Source organism: Chinchilla lanigera, unplaced genomic scaffold, assembly GCF_000276665.1.
Source record: "Chinchilla lanigera isolate Chin_1 unplaced genomic scaffold, ChiLan1.0 scaffold00114, whole genome shotgun sequence".
NCBI lineage: Eukaryota > Metazoa > Chordata > Mammalia > Rodentia > Chinchillidae > Chinchilla > Chinchilla lanigera.
Genome location: NW_004955515.1, coordinates 2,573,816 through 2,598,471, shown reverse-complemented (window position 1 = coordinate 2,598,471; position 24,656 = coordinate 2,573,816). Strand labels below are relative to the sequence as shown.

General features: G+C 48.3%; 1 protein-coding gene across 2 annotated transcripts in view; it reads right to left on the bottom strand.

Moving 5' to 3' along the window:
- Sema4d (sema domain, immunoglobulin domain (Ig), transmembrane domain (TM) and short cytoplasmic domain, (semaphorin) 4D) overlaps window positions 1-24,656 on the bottom strand; it is a gene marked incomplete at its 5' end in the record, with an annotated part of 102,572 nt that extends 77,916 nt beyond the window's left edge. For both annotated transcript variants that reach the window (XM_005408877.2, XM_005408875.2), the window contains 1 exon segment: window positions 24,513-24,656.

Genomic DNA, 24,656 nt, shown 5'->3' with positions numbered 1-24,656 from the left:
AAGATCCAAAAAAAAAAAAAAAAAAATGCAGATCTCTTGGTGGAGATGATTTTCTCTCCTCTGATTTTTCTGTACTTTCAACCATAAAAATTACTTTTAAGTGAGAAATTGCACCCAAGAATGTCACAATTCTTATAAATCCTTGCATAGATATCACCATATCACCACAGCAGAGGTAGGGAAGCCATCTCTCACATACCCTAGTCTCATACAGGGCCAGAAGCCTGTCCAGGGGTCAAGAGCCTCGGAGCATCTCAGGCCAGAGCTTCTGGGGACGTCACCTGGGACTCTTGTCTGCTAAAATTCAAGTTACACCCCGCACAGTGATGCCGGGTGCATAACCTGCAGCAGACAAGCAGCAGAAAGACAGGGACTGTGTAGGACAGAGGACACGTGAACCATTCACAGGAAGACAAAGAAAGACCAGGATGGTCACCACATCTGCCTGGTTATTCCCTGGCTCTCTGCATTTGAGAAAACATATTTTCCTTTTACTACTCATAAATCACTCTCCTATTTTTAAAGGCTGCATGACACAGATTTTTTTAATTAAATGAAGCAAAATTAATCTTGCTTGAATATTTACTAAAAAAATGTGCCCTCTCCCCTCACATACAAAGATGTTACAATATATCAGGGGCACAAACTGAAACCCACAGCTTCTGTCACTCAAAACATTTCTACTTTACATCTCAACACAAAAGAAGACAACAAGTTATACAAAAGGACATCCACCCTGTCAACCATCAGCTCCAGTAATCTCTGAATAAACTTTAGACCAAAACACATTGCATTTGGCCTCGACTGCCTAGGTTTCTCAGGCCTACATGAAACACACAACTCAGAACCATCTCTTTCCTGACAACCATGAACAGAAGCGAAAACCCCATCCACCCACTAGGCAGAGGTTGTAGGAAACAGAGAATGTAGTTAAAAACCCTCAGGAAAAAAAAAAAAAAAGGTTTTTCACACCCCTGGAAAACATCTGAAAAGGCCCATATAGTTTAACTGGTTCATTCCACCTAACATGGTCAGGAAAAAATAACAGCAATTATCCTAATCTTTTCTGTAAAATAGAAGAGAAGAAACATTTCCCAACTTACATGAGGCTAGCATTATCCCAAGAGCAAAATAATCATTACTGTTTATTAGTTGAGAAAACAAAGGAAAAGAAGAAAAAAGAGTAAAATGACTGTACTGATTTGACTGAAATTTCTTTAAAATGCCTTTACTTTTGGCAAGTTGTCTGTTACCAGCAAGAAACAGATTGGATACACTTGTGGTAAATTTTATCTGCAAGGAAAGTCAAAATAATAAACTCTTACACTGCAAAGAATGGATTTTTTAAAAAAAAAATATAGCTTCTGATGTCTTTCCTTTAAAAAGTATAGTTACCCTTTATATGACTTAACACTTTATATACACAGAAGAAAAATAATCTACAATATTTAACTACTTACCTTTATTCAATACATATGCATCAAATGTGAAGTCTTAATTTCACTTAATGCACTACTAGACAAATAACAATTAGTCATTTCTTAACTGATGCCACAGCAGTCCATCCAAAACCTGGTGTTCATTTATCAAACAAGCCTTTTAATTGGGCTTGATTACATCAACTATTTTATAAAAATTAATTTGGGTTGCCTTATACTTGCACTTACAAACAGGGACACAGCTCACTCAAAACCTAGTGACCACTACTTTTCTAAAGTGTGAAGAGATTGTAAACTCAGTTGCCTCCTCCCCATTACAACGTAAGCTCCACAAGTAATGGCAGGATACTTCCAGTGTGCAGTACCTCAAGGTTCAAAGGTAGGATAACTTCAGAAAAATGAATATAATCCAAATTTTACAATTTATAAAAGGGCCTTTAGCTAGACACAAGAGGATAAGAACTGTACGAGTCTACTACTGTGAGCTGCGTGGTCAAACTCATAGGGACTGGAAGTGAAATGGTGGGTGTGGGGATGGGAGGAAAGTGGAGTTGCTGGTGTGTGGATAGAGCTTCTGCTTGAGAGTGAAGCTCACAAGGCTGTGAATGTTCCTAGCACCACTAAACTGTATGCTAAAAAATGACAAAGATGGTACATTTTCTTACATGTTTGACTGTGCTAATAAACATTTCTTCAACAGAAAAGCAGATTTACAAAACTACAAGTGTATAGAAATGAAACAATAAATGAAGTTCAAAAAACAAAAAGTTGAAGGCCCTACACATAGTGTGGGTTTGCATAGGAGCCCAGGCTTCTGGCACTGGAGTTATGCAGAAACAGACTGCAAGCAAGAGAATCACGCTTTTTGCTTTCCACACAGACAGAGGCAACCACACCGTAATAAAAATACACCCAGGGCCTGAACAAGCACTTGCCTGTTTAGCCAGATGGTCGCCCCCTCTTATCTGAGGCTTCACTGTGTGGTTTCAGTTACCCGCATTCCACCATGGCCCAAAATTACTAATGGAAAATTCCAGAAATAAGCAATTTACAAGTTTAAATTGTGTAACACTCTTCATGTCATGCTGAAATCTCACACCATTCTGCTCCATCTCACTGGGACACGAAACATTCCTTTGTTCAGTGTATCCACACTGTATATACTACCTGCCCCTTAGTGCCTTTGAAGTGTCTTGGTTATCAGGCCAACTGTTTCAGTGTAACAGTGTTTGTGTTCAAATAACCCTCAACTTACTTCATAATGGCCAAGTACTGATGCTGGCAACTCACACAGGCCAAAGAGAAGACCAAGAGTGCTTCTTTTACACGAAAGGTGAGAGTATGTGTGTAAAGTAAACACAGGGGCCAGGTATGATAGTTCATACTGGTAATCCCAGTCTCTCTTCCTCAGATCCTTCTGGGAATTCCCCAGAGAAATGGTACCACAACCACATCCAAGGCTGTATGTTGGATCCCTGTGGGGACTGCAGGGTACAAGCCCCTGTCCCAGCACAGAAAAGCTGCAAACACTCTGTAGACACAGGGGCACCAGGATCCACACACAGTTTCCGCTAGGTGCCAAGAAATCTCACTCCTGTGACGTCCAAATGCAAATTGCTGCTTCTAGACACCTGGCACCAATAAACCCCGAGGATAAACACAGTCGTGACTGCTCTAAGCAGGGCAGGCATGTCAGCAGTGATTGGCCTCCACTTTGCTCCATCTTTGAGGCTGGGTAAAGAAAACACACTTAAACATTTTCATCCAAATAGGAGCATACTAGAGATTATGCTGGACAGATAAACAAAACAGGTCTGCACATTTCCATGCTCTTGAGTTCCAGCATCTTCCCCTGTATACACACACAAAAGAACCCAATAAATTATCTACATAAGCTGTGTTCCAGTAGTTTCTCTTTCTCTACCATCAGAAGCACTAAAGTTACTTGTGGAACCCAAATGAGCATCAGCGCGTGGAAGGTTACTTTTCAAATGGGTATACTTGTTTCACAAGTTTTACCATTCTAAGAACATCCTGGTGAGAAAATGGGCTAAAATGCACTACACCATCCACACACAACTCCTGAACCTCAGACAGGACCTTTAGCTTCCCACCACAACCTCCTGGCCAAACCTCCTACAGAGATGCAGGCTGGGGTGAGCACTAGAATCTGGATCTAAGTCACAAGTGCTCTGCCTTGGAAAGTACCAGAAAGCACATCCAAAAACAGCTGCCCTCACTTCTGGACCTGACAGAGGGAGCTTCAGGCAGGGCCTCAAGCTGTCACACTGACACACGTGGTTACCATGCCCACACCCTCCCAACACTCTCAGGTGGAGGTGCAGGCTTCCCCAAGAAGAAGCTACAGCCAGACATGGCCAACCACAAACTCCAGCACAGCCCCCACCACCCCCAGCTATCCAGAGAGACCAGACTTTCTGAGAAATGGGCAAACAGAAGCTTGACAAGAAGCCACAAAGCAGGTGAGTGGGCAGCACCACAGCCAGTGCCCTCATCCTTTCTTGACAAGGGCAGGCCCCTTGGGCTCCAAGCTCCTGGGACAGTACCCATCTGAGCCTCAGGCAGAACTTGGAGCCCACAGCCACTGTCAGGTGGCCAACAAGAGCCTGCTCCCATCAGCACCCCCACAGGATGCTGGTTGCAGCCCAGATACAGGGCCAGGCTCCTGCTACCACCCTGCCACCAGCACCAATGTCTAACCCGGGCCAGCTCCACCCCTCATTTGCTCACCTTTGCCCTCAGGGAAAAGCAGGAGAGGAGCTGCCTCCATCAGTGCTAGGGATCCTTCATGCCCCTCTCCGCTCTCCTGCCCTCTATCCGGCAGGTCCTGTCCAAGCCTCTGTAGGTGTCAGGATGTCCTGGGCCACCAGGCTGAACTTCCCCTCTTTCAAGGGGATTATTTACATCAAATTAACAGTCTGGCATTACAGTCTGATAAGAGCAGGCCAGTGGATGGGAGGCTAACCTCAGCAGCTTGCGGTGGGAGGGAACGATAACAAGAGACTCTCTCCCAGAGAAAGGGAAGAAGGGAACAAGGCAGATCTCCAAGACATTCTGCTAATAACACCTCTGTGTGTCCAGGCACATGGAAAATGAAGCTGTTTGTGGGGGAAGGACAAGGGAATCCCCCCCATAGGTACCACGGAGTCACTGGCTCCTAACTGTGGGGCTGGAGCAAGGGCAGGAAGCAGCAGTCCCATTGGCACAGAAGGCCAGCCCAGGTGTGAGACCAGCCTGCGTGGGGCACCAGAACACAAAAAATGACAGGCTTCTTCCATGCCACCACTGGCCTGGTGACTTCTGGGGATGAACCACTGTCCTGCTGCTCCTGGGGCAGACGTCCATGAACAGGCCAACCTTTGTTCTCAGACACCTGAGCTAGCTCCCAACCTCACCTACAGGCCATGCTTGGGTATAAAATGTAGTCGGCCACAGGGCCCAGGCCCCTCAGAGCACTGACCAGTGTGACAGTTTCACATACGTACAAACCAGACATCTGGTCAAATGCTATGCTTGATGCATGTGGGAAGGTCTTTTTTCAATGAGTAACATTTTCAGTAGAGACTTTGGACAAAGCACTCACAGTGTGGGTGAACCTCATCTAATCAGTTGAAGACCTCCAGACACCCTTTAGCCTGGAACTGTGCCCTGCTGTGCATCTCCAGCCAGCTGACCCAGACTGTGGATGTTAGACTTGGGCCTCCACAATCACACAGGCCAGTTCCTTACGATAAACACCGCCTTTCTGCACATACCCTGTGGGTTCTGTTTGCCTGGAGGACGCTGACCTGGCAAAGCACCAGCTGGCTTCCGAGAGGCTTCCAGGCTGTGCCAAGTTTGGAGCAGAACCTGGCTAAGCAGGGAAGCCCCTGTGAACAGTGAGCTCACAGTGCTCACGGAAGGCCGTGCCTGTGTACCACTGGGCACACAGACAGTGCCTGGCTGGGACACTCAACTGTTATGACCAGGGACAGGAAAGCCAAAGAGCTAAGTCTCAGAGAAATAAGTCACATGGTTTGTGGAACCCTATCCAAGTCTCCCTGCCATGCCATCCATCCTAAATGAGCTAGAGGTGCAGGGGAGGAGTGAGGGCAGGTTTTATCTTTTAGCTGAAAACACATATAAGACTTCTGAAAAGTCAGTTCAACTGCTCTCTAATGAGCAGAGCCCCCTAAACCCAGGAAAGCCTCCCCAAACGCAGACCTCTGGCTTGCTGTGCAGTCATTGTGGCTCACATGTGCACACATGTGCAGGCACACGCATATGTACATAAACACATACACATACATACATGCACACACCTGGCTGGCCACAGACACCATGACCTTCTTTTTAGGGGCTCTGCTCCACACAGGGCCCACCACGAGTTGCACAGGCAGGTGCTCAGTAGCCCTGCCACACTAAACAACACCTGAGCAAGGCAACAGGCACCAAGAAAAGCAGTCAGGATGTGGCAGACCGGAGAGACATCCACCCTGTCTGAAGGACACAGATGCCTGTGCTTCAAGGGCGCACAGCTCTCGGCCACACATAGCTGTTCAGCATGACACAGAACTTGGATGTCTAGGACACAGTGCCAAGGAGACAAAGCAATCTGCAAAATTTTCCAGTGTGACCCCTGCTTTTTAGACACTGTGTGTGTGCATGTGTGTGCACTTGTGGGAACATGCACATCTGAAACAGGGTACCAAACAAACACAAAAACCTCAGCAGGGCAAGATGTTCATGGCTCTAGTCCAGCACCAGAGGAAGCTCTTCGCTTTCTCCATTTTCTGAACAATGGAAAGGCCATTAAAATAAAGGACAACGAGTCAGCACATCTTACTTCCTGTTCACACTGTAAGGTTCAACAAGCTCTTCTGGAGAGACACTACTTAAAAGCCAAGGCCGCAGCCGCAGACAGAAACCTGACAGAAACAGATAGAAGGCCCCTTCCTGTTTCCTGCTTCAACGTGCCCTGCCATTATTCCACAAGTCAGCGGGTTTCCACCGTCCTGCTTCACTGCTTCCCACGAGGGCAAAGTGCATCTCGGTTTCTGCTTTCCTCCAGACAAAACACTGCTGAAATAATCCAGAGCAAGTGACCCTGCCAGCCATCCCTGTCCACCCCGGCCAGCCCGTGTCTCAGTGGGAGCCCTCTTCCCCTGCTGCAGGAGACTGAAGGGGCAGGGCCCCTGCGACCCACGCACATGACCTCATCTGCAGAAAGGGTCTCCGCAGATGTGATTTGGTGAGGGCTCCATGAATGATCACCCCAGCGAGCTGCAAGCCCAATGGCAAGACTCCTTACAAGAGATACAGAGTCCATGTGATGACAGGGGAGAGATTGAAGACATGGCCATAAGCTGAGGGCCACCCAGGCCACCAAGGCCCACAGAGACAGGAGGGTCCTCCCTAGAGCCTCTTCGAGGAGCAGCACGGCCACCAGCTTGATTCTGATGTCCAGGCACCTAAACTGGGAAAACCAGTGTCTGTTATTGGAAGGCCCCAAGTCTGGGGTGCTTTCTCACAGCAGCCACAGGAGACTCACACCTGTGCCTCTCAAGATTCTACAGGGAGGGCGCATACTTGCTTCCAGGCTAGAGGATAGGGAAGGTGGAAGGTTCCTACTACAAAGACTGAGAAAATGCGTGGGATGAAGCAAAATGAGTTGCCCCACTGTCACCTCGTCAACACTGCCCTCCTACCCAGCCTCTGGCCTGGTCACCCCACCTCACCCCAGCCCCTTATCTCTCCCTGGGGTGCCACTGCTGTGTAGCACACAGCCCTGCACCATAATAATGGTCCTGTGGGTGAGAAGTCCCAGTTGGACACAGCCAGGGCTGCCTCATCTGTGCCAACATCGGAGGACACGTGGGGCTGGCACAGCTGGTGGATGCAGGGTGCAGTTACGCCAAGGCCTGTCCGGCGCATGTCAGAGCTCCAGGCAGAGGGACCTCAGGATGGCCCTGCACTTCTGGTCCTCCGTGGTGCCTCCAGCATGGCTGCCATGGGTTGACTCCTCTTGGGCACCGCATGGCTCCCAGAGTGAGCATTCCGGTAAACGCCAAGGAGCTGTGCTGGAGGTTACTCAGCCTCACGGCCACCACATTCCACTGACCAGACAAACTAGGAGACTACTCATACCCATGGGGAAGGGACAGGCAGCCTGCAGCCTGCAACCTGCAACTAGCCAGAGCAGTGGCAACAGATCTGCCACCAAAGCATTCAGAATGCCACTTCCTCTCCTTGCTCAGCAAAGGCTGTTTCTGCTACATGTTCTGAATCCTGACTTCAACAGCCCACCCCATCCTTGCTGGATACTCCAGGACCCTCCAGGTCCCTGTATGTCCCATCAGTACCCCCTGAGCCCTCTCCCAATGCAAGGGCATGTTCCATCTGTGGTCCCACCAGTCCACCCCATGGTATCAAGCCCAGGACACAGTGGGACACACCTCTTGATGCTGAGGAGGGATGGCAGTGGCCTGACTGATGGATGCCATGTGGCGAGACAGAACAGCGAAGCAGGGCAGTGTAGGAGCAGTTCAGGAGGTCCCACCCACCTTCTGGGGCAGGAGGTGGTGGGCCAGTGCAGAAGATGCACCTGGGGAGAAGTGAAGCTCTTGCCCCTTCTCACAGAGCAGGCTGGAGAGGGGGCGACATACAAACTCTGGGGTGCAACGTCAGTCACAGGTGCCACCATTCAGACAGGGCAGGCAGTTGCCCCTGGAAGTGGAGTCATGAAACCATGAGGGGCCAGCATGAGGACAAAAGACTGAAAACCAGCCCGTGTGCAAGACTGCTGAGCAGTCTCAGTCCGAAGTCCTAGACTAGAGTTTCAGCAGGCAGCATACGTGTGTCTGGAGCAATGTTTGAGAACTGGGGCAGAAGAACATCATGGGGTAGATTGAGCATCCCTTCCCAAACTGCCTCAGCCCTGGAGTACTTCTAATTTCAAGAACATCTGTATGTACCTAATGAAGTACTACCCTGGGGATGGCACTCACATCAAAACACAAAATTCATCCGCTTTACATACCCATGCACACAGCTGAAGGTAAATTTCAACAATATCTTAAATAATTTTGCGCATGAAACAGTTTGATGGAATTTTCCACTTGTGCATCATCCTGGTGCTCAACAAGTTCCAGATCTTGGAGCAGGTCAGACATTTGGGTTAAGGATCCTCATAAATATCAAGCAAAAGAAAAGAGAAAGCCCCTGGTAAGCCAAGCTGAATGTCGCAGACAGACACCAAATGGCACATACATGCAGCACAATCTGAAATACACAGAGGCAGTCAATGCAGCCAGCCAGAATGAATCCTGCTGTCACCAGCTGGGGGACAGGTGAGCGAAGTGACCACAGAACACAGAGGCTGGCAGCGCTGAACCCAGTCCTGGGCACCCCGCATTGCCTGCCAGGGTAAACTGCAAACATCTCCCAGCAAGGAAAGGGGGAAGATGGAGTGGGGACAGTCACACTAACAGTCTTCCCTGGATTCCGAGTTGGGACAGGAAGCAGAGAGATGACATTGCATGGTAGGGCAAGGAGGCCCCTGCGAAGCTGTGGGAGCCTGTGGGCATGTGGCAGACAGATGTCACTGGAGGAGGACAGAAAAAACCACAGGGTGGGGCCCTTGCTCCCACAAGCCCGTGATGGCTGCCACACTCAGCAGGTGCCATTGCTGCCTGCTATTCCTAGTTTCTGCCACTCCCTCAGGGCACATACACAGATAATGTGCACAGCAGGGAAAGGGCACATGGTGGCCACACGCGAGTCACCATGCCAAATGAAGACCAGTGCAAGTGAGGTCAGTCTTGGACCCTCAAATCCATTCTTAGTATCAGCTCCGACCAGATGGATGTTTTAAAGTGTCAAAGGAAGTCCCACCTGGAGGTGTTATCCTAACCAGGAGCTCCAACTCCACCAGAAGAGGCCATACTCTTCCCAACCCCACAGAGCTAAGAGGGGGTCACCAAGCTAGAAGTCACTCTGAGCAACAGAGGCCCCCAGCCCAGGGGTGAGGGAGGACACAACGAGGAGCACTGACTGCGCTGGCTGATGACGGGGCTGTGTCTGGGACAGACTGTCTGCCCATCTTTAGCGACTACAACTTAAGTGCTAGAATGCTTCAAAAGAGTCCTCACACAAACACTCTGGGCTGGTATATCCAAATAACTACACTCACTTTAGAGAAAACAGACACCGGGTCTCCTCTGAGAGGAGAAAAGGGGACAAGGTGGCTGGAGGTCTCTATTCTTCATTTTTGCTGCAAGACCTCCATGCAGAGCGTTCCCTTTTTCCTGCAGTATTGAATGTGCCCATAACACACGACAGTCTACTCCATGTGAAATAAAACCTGTGCCCTCCATCTCTAGAGTGTGGAGCAGGTCCTTGGAAATAAATGCAGACCTATAATTCCCCAGAGGTTGGTTTTCCAGGACCTTTCAGGTTTCTATTTTAGAAATCATGTTCTCACTGCATGGTTCTGCCGAGCTGGCGAAAACCAAGCCCTGCTGGATGGGCTCTTGTGGAGGGGAAGGAAGAACTGTGAGTCCCCACTGGGAGAAATGCCCCCATGCCAAACAGCACAGGCGGTGGTCGCTGCTTCCAGGGGAGCAGACAGTTTCCCAGGATTCCCAGCTTGAAACCCAAGCCTCTGACTGCCTCCATTTTCAAACAGCCAGATCTGCAATTCCACCTGCACACGAGCTTTGCTCTGACCCAGTTTCCCTGCCCTGGGCATGTAGTCCAACCCTGGGCCCTGCAGCGGCAGCACACAGCTAGGACACTGTACTTGCTGAGGCGCTGGTGTATCTCCACTCCAGAACCCTGAGGATCAGCCTGAGTGGAGCAATGAAGGACAGGAGTCCATGGTGAAAGGTCAGTCAACAAGAAATACTACTCAGCACATACAGGCTGGGTGACCAAACATTTCAAACTGTCTGCAGGACCGTATGCTACATGGGTCAGTATTTTTTAACCTGAAGATACACAGCACAGTTTTTCTATAAAATGCAATGAAATAAAAACATCAGTGTGCCTCCCATACTGATAAGCATGACTATTATTTAAAAAAAACTTTTGGTGTTAAAACATGTACCCGTGAGGGCTCAGGCGTGGGTGCTTAGGTGTGTGTGTATGTGGAGTGTGTGTGTGCAGTGTTTTACAATATAAGGTGCTGGGGTCCCCACTGCAGTCTGAAAGCTGCCAGCATAAGACCTCCTGGAGGCCTCCTGACTGCTGCTATAAGTTTTTACATTCCAATCAGAATGTTTTAACAATATGGTACATACATGGAAACCATGCTGAGGTTAATTTCAGACAGGATTGGAACCATGTGCAGCCTAGGTCAAACTCTGCTAAGGAGGGACATTAAAGGAGTCATGCTTCTCTGGGAACCACCGAGGGCCGACCCCACTGACAAAGTGGGCTTCACGCCAATCCCATCCCTATGGTTTGGACCATGTGCGACTGCAGCACAGACAGCGACGTCCCACCACCACGCACACCTTGCAGTCTGCCTCCACTGTGGCATCCCCAACCACATACCCTTCCTTGCAACGCAGGAAAGAGGCACGAGCAGCCAGCTCACTTCTCACCACCTGCTCATCCCTTTAAACCAGAAGGAACTGGGAGATGCACACCTACTCTGTGAGCAAGGCGTGTGACAAGCCTAGCAACACATGCTGGGTCTCTCCAGGCATACAAGGTACACATACACACACATACCGTGCTGTGGTGTTATGATGTGTGCTGTGTGTGCATGCGTGCTCCATGTCTATGGATGCGTACTGGGTGTATGGGCATGTGGCGTTTGACAGATGTGATGTCTAAGTGGTACATATGCATGCATGTATGTGGTGTGCTATGACAGGACTGCAAGGGGTGTGTGCATTTGTGTGATGGTATTGTGTTGTATGGTGTTATGGTGTGTAGTATGTGCATGCATGGTGTGAGGGGTGTGTATGTGTATACAGTGGCATACTGTTGGATGGTGTGGTGTGTATTTCTGTGTGACATAGGGTCTATGGAACAGGTATGTATGGTGTGTGTGTTCTCTATGATTTGGGGTGTGGGGGTATATATGTGTGGTTGTATACATGCTCAGTATACATATTGTGTAATGTAGTACATGTATGTCTGTATGCTGTGTGTAACTTGGGGGGATGCAGAATATGTATGGTGTGTGTCTGGGGGGGTATGGCATAGTATAGTATATATATGGTGTGTGGTGTGCATGGTACGTGTAGTGTGGTGTACGTATGCTACATGTTAGAGGTATCAGGTGTATGTGTTGCATATATACAGTGTGTAGTGTGTGCACATACACACACATGCTGTGGTGTGTGTGGTGCAAACTGTGTGGCATATGCATTGATGTGTGCTGCGCCATCTCTGCATGTGTGTGTGTGTCCATGTGTGTGCAACTGACAGGAACGTTTTTCAGGTCTTTTCTCCTACTTCTCCCTTACAATTTCCATAAAAATACAGGGCAGCACAGACAAGCCCAGTCGGTCACCAATGACAGCCGAGCCTCCTCTGGTCGGTCTGGACCTCTCTCGGCACTTCCAGGTCCTCATGGCACACACGGCCTCACAGACCGTCCCAAGCACGATGTGCTGCTTGACCTCCCTGCTTGTGCACTTTACCCCAGTATTTTTAAATACTGACTAATGCCACCACCTCACACCTAATCACTTCTCTCACCTGCTCAGGCTGTCTACATTTTCTTTGCACAAACACTGCAAATACCTCCTTTAATAAATGTTTCCTTACCTTCATGATTCTTTGCAATCAACTAAATGTCCTCTTTACTTAAATGTCAGTGGCCAAAGCACATTTTTGAAGTCTGTGTAACACCTGGACCATCTGGCCCTCACGATGGGTACTGCGAAGGCCAACAGGAAAACAGGCCCAGGACAGCTTCAAGGTGTAAATCCTGGGTTCAGTCTCAGCTTCAGTGCATCTTAGCCGAGGCCCCAAGAGTAAGCTGCCTGTCCTCTGTAAAGGATGCACCAAATGACGTCACAGGGATGTAGCCAGGAGGCTGGGAGGAAGGGGAACACTGGCCACGTGCTGGGCACGTCACTGAAGAGGCCACTGTGAACAAGACCATCTTGTCATTCTTGTACTTGCTGCTGCCTCTGCCTCCAGTTCCACCTTTGGAGTTGTCACTGATGAGTGAATGACAATGTCACACTTCACAGGGACCTGGTCGCTTTGGTTCCTGCCCAAACAACTGCACAGTCAGGCCAAGTGACAGAAGCCAGACTCAAAGACCACAAGCTACACGTTCTGTTTATATGACACTCTGGGACAGCTATAAGGACAGAAAACAGATCCTGGCTTGCCAAGACTGAGGAAAGGAACTGCTTTCAAAGAGGCTCAAGAAAATTTTTGAAGTTACAGAAATTGTCTATATCTCAAATTGTTGATGGCTACATAATTCATACCCTTATCAAGTCACAGAATGGTACATCTGACAGGGTAGATTTCACTGTATATAAATTATAAACCCAAAGAGTCACACACATGAACATGGACTCAAAATCTTAGAAATATAAAATCTTAATAGTCCTCTGTTAAGAAATAGAATCATAACTAAAAGTTTCTTCATAAGAAATCCTCAGGTCCTGACAGCTTCTCTAGTAAATTCTATCAAACTTTCAACACAAGAATGTTTGAATCCTACAAAAATTATTTATACACAATAATAAAGAGAAAACTGTTCCCAAAACATAGAGTAGGGCCTACAATACTCTTGATACCCAAACCTGAAAAAGATATTACAAGAAAACAGTATCCCTCGTGAATACAGTCACAAAATTGTAAGGAGGGCCGGGGATGTAGCTCAGCAGCACAGCACCTGCCTGGCAAGTACAAGGTCCTAAGTTTGATTCCTGGTACAATAAACAAACAAACTGTAATGATTCCAATCCAGCAGCACCTCAGCATCCCTGCACTTGCAAGTTTGCTTTCCAGTTTCAGTTACCCAGAGTTGACACAGTCTGAAAATACTGGGGGTAAAATACAAAAAATAACAAAGTTTTACACTTTCTGGGTACTGTGATGAAATGTCCACCATCCAGCTCTGGCCACCAACACACGGGCTGTCTCTCTGTCCAGCATATCCATACATCCAGGCTGTGCATACTACCTGCCCAGCCCCAAAACATAAGAGCACATGCTGGCCATTTGGGTTCCAAAGAGAAGCGGGAGTGCGCCCTTTAAGTGAAAAGTAAAAATGAAGTCAGTTATTTTGAGAGACATAGAAACTGCATTTACAGTATGCTATCACAATTGTTCTGTTCTATTATTGGCCATAGTTGTTCATCACTTATTGTGCATAATTCCTAAGTTAAACTTTTTCATAAGTACATGTACACAGGAAGCAGAGTTTGGTACCATGGCAGTGTCAGGATCTACCAGTATGAATCCCCAGTAGATAAGGGGGGATTATGGTATCCAAAGAGGATAACATATCATGACCAAGAGATTCAAGGTTGATTTTGAATTTTTTACTTCAAAAAATAATCAATGTAATTCACTATACTCACAAAGGAAAGAAAACCCCAGTAAGTATAGAAAAGGAAGAGGAAATAACATCTATTCACCATAAAAACTGCTCTCTCTGCTGGACAGAGAGACAGCCCGTGTGTTGGTGGCCAGAGCTGGATGGTGGACATTTCATCACAGTACCCAGAAAGTGTAAAACTTTGTTATTTTTTGTATTTTACCCCCAGTATTTTCAGACTGTGTCAACTCTGGGTAACTGAAACTGGAAAGCAAACTTGCAAACTAGAAACTTCTTCAACTTCACAAAAAAACTTCTACATAAAATCTTTACCTGACACCACACTTAACAGCAACACAAAAAATCAAATTCTGTCTTCCTAAGATGGGGAATGGGGAAAAATGCCCACTTTTATCCCTTCTACTAAACCCTGTACTGAAAGCCCTGAAGAGTAAGATAAAGGAAGAAACAAGAAGGGAAAGGCAGTCCAGCTAAAAAAAAGGGAGTAAAATGATCTTTACTCATTATTAGGATTGTCTACATGGAAATCTTAAAGGAACACAAAAAACCTACACAAGTGAATTTAGAGAGACCACAGGGTAAACAGCAACTGCATTTCTATTTACTTATCATAAACAAATGGAAAACAGTTACAAATCCATTTAAAAAAACATTGAAAAACATGAAGCATTTGAGTAAATCTGATAAGGCATGTGCAAGGCCTGCACACTCACACTTACAAATCACTGTTGAAAGAAAGATTAAAATAGTTCGTGCTCACTGAGCCAGGGACTTGATACTGTCACAAAGTCAATTTTCCCAAAAGGATCCAAGGAGCTAATGCCATCTCAGGTAGAAGCAAGTGGGTTTTTGGAAGAAAGGGACAAACTGCTTTCAAGTATATACATATATGGATATGCAAAGGACCTGAAGTAACAACAATTCTGAAAAGGAAGCAAAACTCTCATGCTCCCTGGCTTCTAGAGTTACTACAAAGCAATGGCCATCACGGCAGCAGTCACTGGGTATGATGGTGCATACCTATAATCCTAGCAACTCAGGTAGCTGAGGTAGGAATATTGAAAGTTCAATGCTAGTCTGGGAAACTTATCAAGATCTCGTCTCGGGCCAGGAATATAGCTCTGTGGGACAAGTGCCTGCCTGGCAAGCACAAGGTCCTGAGTTCAATTCCTCGTACCAAAAAAAAAAAGATCTTGTCTCAAAATAAATAAATAAATAAATAAATAAATAAATAAATAAAAAGCGCTGGGATGTAGCTCTGTGCAAAGGCCCTGAATTCAATCCCCGGTGCTGGGGGGAAAAAAAAGACATCAAGATACTGGGGTTTGTGGTGAATCAGCCATAATGGGACAGAATAGAATTCACAAACAAAGCTACACAGAGTCAACTGCTCTCAGATCTGTAACAACTGGATATCCACATGCGGAAACAGTGAACTTCAATCCTTAGGGTTTTCTAGTTAAAAACTAGTTACTTTTGAACAGATCTAGACACACAAGCTAAAACTAATATTTTCAAAGGAAAAAGGGAGAAAATCACTATGTGTAGACATTAGACAAAGATTTCTTAAGTAGAACACAAAACACATAAACCATTAAAAAAACTGATAAACTAGACTTAATGAAAATGTAAAAGCCTGCCCTTTGAAAAATACCATTTATAAAGTTAAAAGACAAGACTGAGAAAAATACTTGCAATACAAGAATCTGAAGAAGGCTCAGCATCCAGAGTATGTAAAATCCTGCAACTCAAATGTAAGACAAATGACCCGATTACAAAGTGAGCAAAAGATCCAAACAGATACTTCCTGAAAGAATATGCACAGCTAAGTAGCATCTGAGGAGACACAACTAAAGCCTCCAGGGTAGGGTGCTACTGCATTCCCACTAGAAAGGCTAAAATTAAGGCTGACAACTCTAAGAGCTTGCAAGGACCCACACCAAAAGGAAACATACCACACTCTCAGCCTTAGCAGTGGCATGGAAAGCAATCCTACTGCTGGGGAAAGCTTCTGGCCAGGTTCTCACAGAGCTAAAGACCCACCACACATTCAGCGATCCCACTCCTGGGGGGCTACCCACGGGAAAGGAGAGCATATCTACAGTAACATCTGTTGTGGATGCTCAGAAAACTTCTGCTATTCTCTCTATTGCAGTAAGGTACAGGAGAAGCTTACCATTTCAGAGTTTGCAACTCAGTGGCATTTAGTGCATTCACAATGATCCGTCACCACCACCATCCATTCCAGTACACTAAAGAAACCCAATACGATTAAGCAGCCACTTCCAATCCATCTCCCTAGCCCTCTGGCAACCACGAATGTGCTTTCTCTCCCTACAGGTTCACATATTCTGAACCTTGTAAAATACAGAATCATAAATAGTGCTATGTGGTCTTGGGTCTGGCTACTATCATTCAGCATAGTGCTTTCAAAGTCCAGCCACACTCAACCTGTGTCAGCAGTGCATCCCTTTTCATGGCTCAACAATATTCTGTGTAAGCACACACCACACTGGAGCACACATCTATGCAGTGTTTTTCCATCTTTGGACTCCCGTGAACAGTGCAGCTATGAACTGTTGTGCACAAGGTTTTACTGTTCTTGTTTTTTTTTTTTTTTTTTTTTAGTTTTTGAGTCTATTGCCAACTGTCCTCTGTATATACTAAGAGCAAAATTGCTGGGCACAAGGTAATTCTGTTTAAGTTTTTCAGGTGCCTCCAAGCTCTTCCAAAACAGCTGCACCACTGTTCACATCCGTCAGCAAAGTTCAAGGGTTCTAATTTTTCCAGTTTTACCAACACATTAATTTTCCTTTTTTGAAAAGCCATTCTAGTGCAGTGTGAGGAAATATCTCACCGTGGTTCTAATTTGTACTTTCCCAGTGACAAACGATACTGAACATCTTTTCACAGGCTTCTTAGCCATCTGCTTATCTTCTTTGGTCCTGTGTTTATCCACATTTTGCTGGTTGTTTATCTTAGGTGACTAAACAAACCATGATACGACCACACAACAAAATACTGCCCAATGATAAAAAGACATTGAGCCAGCAGCACATAATATTCTCAGAAATATTATGGAGAGTGAAACAAGCTAAATACAATAGTATAAAATATACAGAGGTATCTCCTTATCTGCAGTTTTTGCTTTTTGCAATTTCAGTCATCTGTAGCCAACTATGCTCCAAAAATACTGCATTAAATTGTAAATTCCAGAAATAAAGAATCCATAAGTTTTAAACTACACACCATTCTGAGTATTGTGATAAGGTCTCACTCCACCCCATCATATCCCACCTGGGTCATGAAACACTTTGACTCGTGTATCCTTGGTATATATGCTACCCTCCTGTTAGTTGCTTAGCAGTCTCAGTTATTAGACTGGCTGTCACAATACCGCAGTACTTGTGTTTAAGTATCTCTTCCACTTTACTTAATAATGGTCCTCAAGGTAATGATACCAGCAATTTGAAGGTATCAAAGAGAAGTCATGAAATGTTTCCATTAACTAAAAAGGTAAAGTCTCTACTTAAGGAAAGAAGAGAAATCATGCTAAAGTGCTAAGACCTACAGTACAACCAGGTCTTACAAGAGGAAAAAAATGTACAAAACTTTTATCATCAAATATTGTTATAATTGTCTTATTTTATTACTAGTTATTGTTGTTGATGCTGTTAGTGGATTTAACTTATAAACTCACCTTCATCCTAGGTAAGTAGGTACAAAAAGCATAGTATACATAGGGGCTGGTACTATCTACAGTCCCAGCCACCCAGTGGGTGCTTGGGACACACTGATTGAGGCCAAGCATAGACAACTGTATCTTTCCACACTGAAACTTTTACAGAAACTCATTTATAACAACTGAATCTATGCAGATCTGTGACACTGTGGGGGTATCAGTATAAAGGGGCAAAGGAAATTCTGGGAGAGTTTGGGGCCAGATGTTTTCTAGGGCAATGTCTCAATTCTGCAGCAGCAGCTGCTCAACAGCAGCCATACATAGTCTGTGCCACAGAGAAGAGGCCTGATGCATCTGTCCTGCAGGCTGGGTCTACCCACTCTGGCCTGTACCCTACGATGGTGCATTGTGCAGGACAAGGAGGCCTCCTGCTCCTCCCATTGCTCACTCCTTCCCCAGGGCACCCAAGCTTCTTCATGTACATTAGAAGCCCTAGGGACCATGAAACCTGGCTGCCAGTCACACCCCAGAGCCCTGACTCTGAGGAGATACTGCACATATCTCAAGTTCCCAGGGACTGGTATACGGTGCAGAGCCACACCTGGGAAGCATCAGATCCTTCCAGTGCCCAGCGGATATGGAGCTGAGCTCAGAGGGACCCTAGTGAAGCCCAGTGCTGCTGGCAGGCAAACACACATCTAAAGGAGGACACTTGCAGTACACTGGAGACATGACAAGGGGACAGGGCCCCACTGTCAGCCTAGGTACCAGTCACGCCTATCACGGTCACTGTGAGCCCTATACCCCTCTCTAAGCACAATTCAGCCTTGAGCTCTGCTGGACAGGTCACCCACCCTTGCACCCTGGAGCTGGGCAAACTCAGCCTTGTCACCTAGGGGACACGCCATCTTCCCTGAGCACCCCTGTACCCTCAAGCTGGGTTGTCCCAAGCCACCATCTCCATTCTCTGCCATGCCTGGTCCCTCTGCACACTGCCCTCCAGGAGAAGGTGCAAGCCTGACATGAGCCCCCCAGCCAGAACCTGCACCTGTTGAGGCCCAGCATCCCTCCTCTCCACCCCATTCTCTGCCTCCCCCTTCATTTCAGCCTCCCTCTCTGCAAACCTTAAAGACAGCCCAGTGCCATGGGCCCCTCCCCACTTCTCAGCTCCCCTTCACAGCAAAATTCTCCAAAAAGTTACAACTCCAGCTGGCCCCGACTGCCCTCCTCCCTTCTCTGGTAAATTCACTCCATGATTTGGGCCTCCACTTCAGGAGGCCTGCCAGGAAGTCCAGGGGACTTCCACGTGGCTACCACTAAGGTCATGCCCAAGCTTCACTTCCTGGGACCCCCTGGACAGCCAGCGCCCTCCTGATGTGTGTTCCGCCAGCAGCCATCATCTGTGCCTCAACTCATCTGCAGCTGTACCGAGACTCGCAGCTTTCAGGTGTCACTGCTCTGCTGGTAACTGCCACTCTGTAGTTCCAGCCCAGGCACACCCCTGCCAAACTCCAGGTCCTTTCATCCAACTAGTTCTCAGGTATGGGTAGGTCAGTGGTGACCTGTAACCCCAGGTGAGCCCGCCTGACCTATGGATGCTGTAGATGTCAATGCCTCCCCATCCTGCCTGGTATGCCTGGTGGCCCAGGCCACATTCCTCACCTTCTGCTGCCACTGGCTGGGGGGTTGGGGGGTATGACCACTTTCTCTATTTATTTTTTTTTATTTTGGCTACTTGATTTTAAATTGCAAGCTCCCAGACCACTGACCATGCACTATTCACTGGCTAAACCCAGTACTTCCTCTTCCCAGCCTTTCACCTCGCTCTGTGTGACCCGAGTTCCCAGAGGCCAGGGCCTCTGTGTCTTGGCTCCTCGCTGTCACCAGCTCCCAATAAACATTTTCAGAAGCAAGGAGTGAAATTCCACAAAGTGGACACATCTGTCAGGTGGGAGTGATCTTTAAGGGACCCCTTTTACTTGTAGTTTTGCTCTCTGCAGTTTTTAGTTACCAGCAACTTGCCACAATCCAAAAATAATGAAAGATTCCATAAATAATTCACAAGTTTTATCTAATTTTCATTACAGTATATTGTTAGGTCTGTTCTGTTTTACTATTTATTATTGCCCAAGTTAGAAGACAAACATTACCACAGGTACATATGCACTGAAGAAAGATTTGTACAGGATTTGGCAGGATCTGGTGTCAGGTATCTGCTGGGGGTCTTGGCAAGTGTCCCCCGTCAGATAAGAGGGGCTTGGCCTACAAGGTTCCTTTCTATCAGAAACCCAAGATATGAGACAGGCCCTGAGGTGCTGGCCCTGTGGCTGGGATCCATAGAGCCCTAAGTAAGGGACACGCAGAATGATCTGGATGTGAGAAAGAGGCTTCACGCTCACACAAAACAGTGCCATGCCTGACACCAAGGTGGGCAGCAGACAGCCACCCTGCCATGAACACGAGCCTTCCCAGCCCTGCGCAGGACAGAGCCACACCACCAGTGTTACCACAGGGCACCTGGGCACTCCCAACTCAAAACACGGGCCAACAATAAAGACAATGACCTAAAGACAGTACGGCAAGTTCCAAACACAGGGTCAGAATAACACCCAGCCAGGCGCAGGCCTAACTGCGAACTTGCTTCCTTCCCTGCAACGGAAGGCATTTTCTGGTAGTCATAGCTTCAGATCCTGACAGATCCACCACCAACTGAAAGAGAAAACCAGGCCCTCTGAGAAGACAGGGTGCAAGTGCAGGGTGCTGACAGGGAGGGGACCAGCCAGGCTCAGGCTAGGCCAGTGGTGGTGAACCTCTTAGAGGTTCAATGCCCAAACTACAACTCCAACCCGAAATGCTTATTGTGAAGTGCCAACACTGCAATTAAACCTGAATATCCAATGCTCAGCTGCTAGGGAGATTTGGCCGGTGTGCCGAAAAGAGGGCTCTGTGCACCTCCTGAGGCACGTGTGCCATAGGTTTGCCAACACTAGTTTGGGCGCTGTCTGCATGTTTGACACCTCTGCCAGAGGAAGACACTGCTACTGGTCTCCATGGCCCTCATCTCCTGTCTTCCACTGCGGAGGGGAAGGCAGCACTCTCTACCATTCAGGCCCACAGAACACATTACAAAGGTCAATAATGATTGATCTACTGATTGTCTTATGGAAGCCAAATCTCTGTTATCAACTTGTGTAGGAGCATGGATGGATACCCACAAACCAACCTCTCTGTAACCTGCCTGAGGAAACTAGGAGACCTCCGGAGACACCCCAATCTGCACAGGGCCAAGCATGCACACCTAGGGACCCAGGACCTTTGCACTGAGCTCCTTCTCCAGTGCTCTTTTTAGTTTTCAGACAGGGTCATGCAGAGCTTGTGATTCAAAGTTTTGAACCTCCTGCCTCAGCCTCCTACTGTGCTGATGGAGATGTCTCTTTTAAGGTTACTTGTACTATTACAAAGTAATTCCACTGTAACAGCACCAAAAATACAGAAGTATAGAAAGAGGAGAAATGGACCTTCCCTTCTTTTCCCTGCTTCAACAACACTTTCACAGACATGCTTGCACATGCACAGTTATACATTCTCATTCACACTATTTCACATTTACACGCTCATACTTACACTCACTCTTACTCTGATATACTTCCACACATTCACTCCATCTTACACTCAAACACTTCCAAGTCTACTGTAACACTATCACACTCACACACTCATACACACAGTCTCACATACCCACACTGTCAAGCATATAGACACACACTCCCTTATACACTGGGACACACACACACACACGCACACTTCCTAGCAGCAGCTTTGCAGCCTCCAATCAGAGCAGTGTAGAAGACACAGGTGTACACTTCCAGACACACACACAAGTGTGTGATGCCTAGGGACTGCTGGGCATAGGTATCCACAGGCGTGTGTGCAAACAGGACCATATGGGAGAGTGCAGGATAAGGTGACACTTCCCCTACCCCTATACACACTGGAAGATCTTCCAATGCAAACTCTGAACGTTTCATGAAGTAAAGGACCCAGTGGCGCGTGCTAGGGGAGACCTGGGCTTCTCAGGCTAACTTTTAATTATGGAGTATTTTAACAGAACATACAAGTGGCCAGAATAGAACAAGAAACCCGGGGAACTCTCACCCAGCCCCCACATGCTCTGCCCACAGACAATCCCTCCCACCCCACACTGACCTGAGGCATGTCTCAAACATCTTATGGTGAACGCTTTGCATTTATCACTGGAGTGCAGCTGGTTTCAATACAACCACACTGCCATTATTAAGGAGTCCCTCAACAGCCATTCACTCAGTGAAGGTCCACCTGTCTCACACATGGACTCATTCTGAAAGCAGTGATCAAATATAGATAGGACCAAGAACTCTGTGTCCAGGTTTATCCAAAGCCTGCAATCTTGAGGGTGCCACTTCGAAGTAACCCAGAGGCAGGGTGCCGTGGCTGCCCTCATTGGCGGCATCTTTGAACTTATAGAAAATGATAGGACCTTGGTCCCGTTCACACAGGCCCTGCAGGAGGTGGCTGTGAGGCTGCTCTCTGGGCCACTGGGGCAGGCGCTGGGTAGAACTGGCCTGGTGCGAACAATACAGATGCATTCTGGGAGCATCACACAAGCTCAGAGAGATGCATAAAGCACAGCAGCCACTCTGCTGATCCCAAGATCGCCTTCATTGGCACCTCCAAAACTCCTGGCTCCAGAGAAGTCCCCCGGTCCCTTCGACAGAGGTCTGCACATACCTCTTCCTAACAATCTCCACTCGCCCCCGTGTCCCCTCTGCACAGCACTGAACACTGAGAGGCCAGCACACCTCTCCCAGCAGGTGCAGATGAGCTTGCCCCACCAGCCCAGCTCTTGGAACACACCCCGAGTCATCCAGGGACAACCCCAGCCTTCACAGGAGATGGCACAGGCCTGGCTGCACCTGTCAAGCCAGGGACAGACCAAGGCAAGGGGAGACAGGACCCTCCTCCAGGGCTCTGCCTAGCTCCTGCTCACTTCCCCTCTTCTTCCTGCAACTGTCAACTGCTCAAGAAAAAAACAACTGCCTCTAAGGGGAACTGCAGACAGCAGGCTCTCTCCCCATGAGCCCCTCCAATGGGCAGCACTAACACACTGTCACCCCAGGAAGAGCCTCAGAGCCCCAGGTCCTGGCACGGGAAGCCTGAGAAGGGCACCTGGACGCACTCTCTGATTAATCATGTAACATCCCAAGAGTCCCAAAACCAAGCAAATCCTCAGCGTGAAGGGGAGCTTGCTGTACATTACCATCAGGAAATGGACTCCCTTCCAGGGCATGGCAGGGCTAAGCCAGGGATCCAGGGGATGCTCCCAGGGAGGACCCGGTCCAGCTCCAGACTCACCACACAAGCTAAGGGGGTCGGGACCCTCCCTGGGCTGGCTCCTCCAGAACACAACAGAGAGCTGGACAGAGCCATTGATCTTTGCAATGCATTATTGATTATGCTCTGGGGCTGGCACCAGCAGCTTTTTCCTCCCTCTTCCCCCAAGCTAGCCATTAGCATGCATTCCCAAGCACTGGCCACACACCCAGGCCTGGTGTGAGGCAGGCAGCTCTGGGTAGCATCTGTCCTGGACAGACCATTTGGAGAGATTGTCTGCAAGTGGATGATGTCATCAAGGTCATCTCCACAGCTCAGCCCCACTGGACAGCGGTGGCAGCATGGGCAATGCCATGCACCCCACACCTCAACCCAGGACCCCAGCCACTCTGGAGGGCTCCTCACTTTCAGTCGATTCTGTGTGAGCTATCAGGCCAGCGGGCTGGTGGGGAACCCAGACGGAGCAGGGGCTCCACCTCAGAGTGCAGGAGGACTGGCCCCAGGGGAAGGTAGGTCACTTGGCAGGAGACTCCATGGCCAACCAGCTGGAGCTCAGGGCCTCCTCACATGATGCAGGAAAGAGACTCAGGCAGGTGCTCCTGGTACCCCATGTTTCCATTCTCTACTCCTCTGACTTGCTGGCTGCACACTTTCATCAGCGGGAGGGTCTGGCCTCCCAGGGGGAAGTCCTCCTCACAGAGCAACCCGCCATCCTCCCATTCCCTCCCTGTGGCCACTGACCAGCCAGCTTTCTTCTTTGCAGCCAACAATCACCAAGACATGATGTGCACAGACACCAACGGTGAGAGTGACAATCAGGGCATTATTCTCTGTACCAGGATCTTCCCGGGTGCTGGCCCTTGCTGCCAGTTTCTGGGACACAGTAAACATTCCCAAATAACCTTGCCTAAGCAGCCAGGGGCCAGGCCCCAGGCCTGGAGCACAAATGAGATGACAGGCCACTGGTATCATTTTACCCCTACGGAAAAGAAACTTCCATTTGGTGGCACCTAGTACACTTGGAAAACTCCCAATGGCAGGGTCAGATGGCTGGTCACAGGCCAGAAAGGGCCTGGCCACCCACGGCCTAGGATACACTCAACACAGAGTGAGGTTTTAAAAAACGGACTTCACGGGCCACTGCTCCAGAGATCCGGGTCTGGCCTCTCCCAACAGGCCTCATTCTAGCGACCCGATCTACAGACTACCGCTCCCCCACACGCACCCTCCAGAACGCTAAATCAAACAAGTAAAGGGACAACTCCCAGCCAGATGCTTCTCGCGTGTCTTCAGTAGCAACCCCAGGAGACCCGGACCCTCGCGGCTCGCCAAGCGGAGGCAACAGGTGCAGCCCTGCTAAGGCTCGCGGTTCCGGGCGGTTCGAGACCGCAGCAGCCCAAAGCCTAGAGGAAGCCAAGCAGAGGCCTGCAGCGCCCGTGGCCTCCGGGGCGGTGACCGAAGCGCGGCCCGAACTCCCCACCTGTCTGAGTGCGTGGTGCTGTCTGGGGCGCAGAGGCCGCGGCCTCCCGGGCCGAAATAGCAGCCGGCGGGCCGGAGCGGGTGTCCACCGCGGGCCAGAGCGAACAGCGGCGCCGACCTGCGGGACCCGGCCGAGCACCGCCCC